This window comes from Micromys minutus, assembly GCF_963924665.1.
Source record: "Micromys minutus genome assembly, chromosome: X".
NCBI lineage: Eukaryota > Metazoa > Chordata > Mammalia > Rodentia > Muridae > Micromys > Micromys minutus.
In genome coordinates, this window is record NC_137970.1 from 91139960 (window position 1) to 91145533 (window position 5574).

Below are 5574 nucleotides of genomic sequence, written 5' to 3' on the forward strand. Positions count from 1 at the left end.
TGACTATTTTAGTTACGATAATCACTGATGGGAATGATAGCAATCTTGCCGATGGGAAACAAATATTATAAACCAATGAAAAAACCTACTCCAGGCTTGACAATGAAGATAAATACTTGTCTACGGGGGATGAATAAACATTATAGGAGTCAAGATTAAACCTAATTGGTAGGCAGATACAATGTGCGGGAGATGACAAAGGAACATCAATTACAAAGCTACACAGGGGGAAAAAGCATTACTACATGGCAACATACACAGCAGGTGGCTCATTACCTACCGAAGTGACAATCGCCAGGTACTCTGCCTGTACAGGATTTATATGCATGGTCACTCAATACTTCACTGAGAAAGTTCCCACTTGCAGAGGAACAGCTGTAATGTGAATTCACTGGGACTAAAGCATGGGCATCCATCGGTGCGTCATTCTTAAAACCTGCTTGCTACTCATGGGGAGCTATGGACAAGTAGCAAGTAGCAACAGCCTTTTCTGTTTCTTTGTTTTTACTGTGTGTGGGTATTTTACCTACACTCATGTTTGTGCACCACATGCACGCCCGTTCTAATTCAGGCAGTCTGGCCTGCAACTGTTCATGTTCTGTATCAGTATGCCAAGGGACTTGGCAGCTAATGACTGCCAGTGGCACGCTACACAAGATAAATGTGGTTTCTGCCTTTGGGCCATTTCTGGTGCAGAGTGGTCAATAGACAATTCCATCATGGCATGACGAGGTCTAGGGCAGAGGTCCAGGAGGCCTAGACTCCCCTAAGCTTCATGGATCTAGGTTCAAGAGAAGAAGCCAACAATGTGCAGGAGTGTATTTCTTGGGCACTAGATGGATCAAAGAAGTCAAACAGAGCCTGACATGGTGTTGCACACATGCAATCTCAATACTAAGGAGGCTGGGGCTGGGAGATTCTACGTTTGGAATCGGTCTGAGTACACAGATACACCAGTCCGGACTACTTAAGAACCCACCTCTCTTTCTCTCAACAGCTAGTTCTCCCTGTCTCCCTCTCTCTTCTTCACTTTCTCCCTCCCTTCCCCTTTCTCTCTTCAGCTGTGTGTGTGTGTGTGTTTCTCTCTCCCCTAAACAGAAGTAAAACCCTTCCCATTGCAAGGTAGGCCTGCCTAATCAGCTCCCACTATCGAGTCCTGAAAACCAAAGATCTCTGAGTGTCTCACAGAGATGCAGGAGGGCACAGGGGCCATACAACTCATGTGAGTCTGGCTGCTAACGCAGAAGGTATCAGAAATCAAACCCACAACTCTGTCTCCTCTTCCTGGAGAGATTGGGAGCTCCCTAGGGACAAGATTGAGGCTTGAAGCATCCTTCTTTTTATTTTTTATTAATGTGTTGTTTGTCATATTAGTCATACTTACTTATAGAAGCTTGCTGTGTTTCAATACATGTTCTCAAATGTGTAATGATCAAATCAAGGTAATATGGCTTGCCGTACCCACATGCTGGGAACCTTTAAACTTCACCCTCAACCTGCATATTTCTCTATCATACAGATGGTTCAGCATCTGTCTGTTGTAGGCAGAGTCCTTGAGTCCACGAAAGGAGCAGAGAAGCACATAATAGTGTGTCACAGGGAGCAAGAGGACATTATTGTGCTGACCTGGGTTAACAATAATTAAATGTATATTTCACTCATTGAACATCTACTGTATTAGCAGGAACTCTACTTGGCATTAAACACAAACACACACACACACACACACACACACACACACACACACACACACACAGGTCCAAGTTATCCCTATTCTTACTGAACTCTGAGCTGAGAGCCAGGTAATAAATGATATGAGCAAAAAATATGCATAGGTTTATGGGAAGAAAAAAGTAAGAGAGAAAGCAAAAATAGGGATGTGATGAAATATTAGATGTCATGGTCACCAAAGTCCTCAGAGGAAAAAATTGATATTTCTGCAAAGACAACCAAGACCTGAAGGGAGTGAGAGAAGAGGGAATAGCTGAGGGAAAGTGTTCCAGGCAGAGGGAACAGCACTTGCAAAGGCCCCGAGGCAGGAAGATGCTTGCATATTTGAAAGCCAGGGAGGTCCCTGTGACTGTAAAAGCCCAAGCAGAAGGATGTCACAGAAGGAAATGTGGTCAGAATTCGTAGAGATTATATCTGGTGCCTGGGGGCAGGGCAACCAAACCAGTTCTACAACAAAAGGTGACAGAAAGCCTATTAATAATTCACATCCCTTCTGATCCATCCTATAATATGCACCCCCCCACTCAAACTGTGGAGTACACTCCAGCTGTCTTCAGACACACCAGAAGAGGGCATCAGATCCCATTACAGATGATTGTGAGCCACCATATGTGGTTGCTGGGAATTGAACTCAGGACCTCTGGAAGAGCAGTCAGACTGCTGAGTCATCTCTCCGGCCCCAGGAAAAGGATTTCTAATACTTGTGTCTAGCTTACAATCCAAATGGATGCTTTGGATAGACAGAGATTATTGACACTGGACTTTCAAGCAAAGCCTGGGCTGGTGTGCATCCGAGAGACACAAAAACACCTGCATGAAATCGAGGTCTTTTACATCTTTAATTGGAAGGCTGAAGAGCACCTCTCTCTTTTCCTTTTGTGGTCCTGGAGATGAACACAGGGCCCCATGCCTGTTATACAAATACTCTGTGCTACACCCTCATGCTCTCTATCACTATGCTACACACCCCACAGCTTTCACGGACTCTCTTTCTCAGTCCTATCATTGGAGAACTTTTGCTCCAGATCCCTCTCCAGCCCATCAGCTACAATAATCCCGTTGCCTGCATCACACATTCTTTCCTTTGTGCATCAGCACTCAAATATGCTGCCATTTCCCCTAGCCCGAGAGTAGCCATCAGTCTCACTTCCCCTTCTACACACCAGTCTACTTCCCCTTTTCTTTACAGCAAAAATATTGTTTCTCTAAAAAAGCTGCTCCTCTTCTTTGCCCTTCTGTCTTGAACTCATTCCGGTCAGGTGTTTGCTGACACTGCTCTATTCCAATTGCTCTTGTCCAGGTCACCAACCTTTTGCTTGTTGCTAAATGCAAGTGGCATTTGCAATACCTCGTCATATTTACCTGTGGCATCTGGCAGACGATCATTTCCTCATCCTTTAACTCGGGCTGGCTATTTGCCCATTTGCCTCTTCCTGTTACACTGAGTATAGAAGACAATGACATTTCCCAGGCTCCTTTCTTTTCTGACTTCCTGCTATGTTTGGCTGATGGGAATTATTGGCAGGAGATTGGAGGACAGAAGGGTAGAAGCCAGGGTATTTCCCTTCCTTTCTTTCCATTATGAATGCTGTCTCCAGCGGTTAATATTCCTCCTCTGTGGTTTTCACTGGATAGTTGGACCCCCTCCATGGACCCAATTCCTACTGGACTGGTGTTTCTGTTGTATTTGGCAGTCCCAGATCCTGCTCTAACAACATCCATACTCCAACTTTAGCCTCAGCTTTTCGGTCTTTGATGACTTTATTTCTAGCCATGATACAGTACCAAAGGACTCAGTTCTCTAGGATCTGTTCTTTGCTGGCTATCTTTATTTTTAGCAACCTTATCCTGTCTCATGGCTTTAATTAGCATGTATATAACTCCACATTATCTTTACTTTGTGTGCATGAGTATGTGTGTGTGTGTGTCTCTCTCTCTCACACACATACAGAGAGACGGAGAGGGAGAGAGAGAGAGGGAGAGGGCAGGAAGAGGGAGAAGAGGGAGAGGGAGAAGAGACAGAGAGACAGACACATGCATGCCTGGTTCCTGTGAAGGCCAGAAGCTGTCATATCTCCTGGAACTAGAGTTATAGACAGTTGTAACTGTCATATAGGAGGTGAGGACTGAACCTGGATCTTCTGAAAGAGGAAGTGCTCTTAACTGCTGAGCCTCTTCCCAGTCCTAGACAACTCCCAAATTTACATCTGTAGCAAGTCTTCCATAATTAAGCTGAAAGATTATATCTGTTATGATTAACCCTGACTGTCAACTTGATTAGATTGAGAGATGCCCAAACGATTAGGAAAACATATCCACGACCGTTTCTGTAAAGTTATCTTCAGCGACGGCTGGACCATATGGGTCACATCCATTGATACATGTTTAAATTGGACAGCAATAGAACTTCCAATAGTGATAGTTAAAGGAAAAAGATCACTGGGGGCATGCTCTTGCCCTAGGCCCTTCCTGTTACTGTTTCCTGGCTCTGCTCCTCCAAGTCCTTCCGTGATGTTCTGCCTCAGTTCAGGTCTGGAAACCATGGAGGCTAATTATCAGCCTGTATGGAACCCCTGAAGCTATAGGCCACAGCAAGATATCCTTAAAATAGTTTCTCTCAGGCTTTTAGTCACGGTGACAAAAGAACTGACTACTGCAACACCCAACTGCTTACCTGAAGCCTCCACTGGACAGCCAATAGGCATTCTCACAAAGCTGTTCCTGTCTGTAAACACACACACACACACACACACACACACACACACACACAGGGGACCTACAGGGAAGGTCTGGTTTTAATTTCTTTTATTTTTGTGATTATAGCATGAGTTGAATGGGGATCAAAACAATAGACATGCTAAAGTGCACAAGGAAAAGCCCTTGAGGCCTCAACCCGACATAAGGAACTACAGGCAGCTACAACTAAGAAATACTGAGAGTGGGGGGAAGTCTTCCCCAGACAAAAACACACCAATTAGTTATCCAATACCAAATGGTCAGCCCTGACAACATGGATTTTTTTTCTCTCTTACAACTTTATTTTTTAAAAAGGGGGATACATATACAGATTTTAAAAGGCATTTTGGCATAATACTATATGACTAATTTTGTCGGTACTTAATTCTTTTAGAGGTTTGATAGCATGCATTGAAATCCCACTAGTTACCATAAGCATAAAGTACATGTAGGACAGAACGTAACATGAAAACAGATTTCTTGGTGAGTATAGATTAAGCATAATGATCTTTGAATACCAAAAATTACCACAAGGCTATATTCTTAGCTCATGGATTATTACTGATTTTGAGGTCCAGGTGTACCACACTCTGAGAGGGTGCTATACATTTATTTATTTCCCTAAGAAGGACTGAGGCTTTCACTTTTTGGCCTGTTATTCTTGAGCTTCATATACATGCACATTTTTAACATAAAATAAAAGCCATAAATCGTATGGTGTGACATCTTGGCCTTAGTCTTTTTTTTTTTTTTAACAGTTTCCTACTATATCTACGATATCAAATCCCTATCCCAGTCTACAGGGCCTTCTGCTGCCTGGATTTTGCTCACTTCTTGTCCTTTGGCTTCTCTACCATAATCTTCTTTCCTTCTGTACTTTGCAACGCCATCAGCTCAACACTTCCCCTTGACCTTTATATGTTGGACCATTCAGCTTTCCCGGATGCCACATAACTTAGAAATGGCCCCTCCTCTGACCCCACCTCTCTGGTGACTCATAATTCTCTATATGCCACCACACTATTTGTTAACCATCTTATGTATGTTTGTGTGAGTGCAGGCAAGTGCACATGGAGATCAGAGGACAATTTTGCTTATTGATCCTTG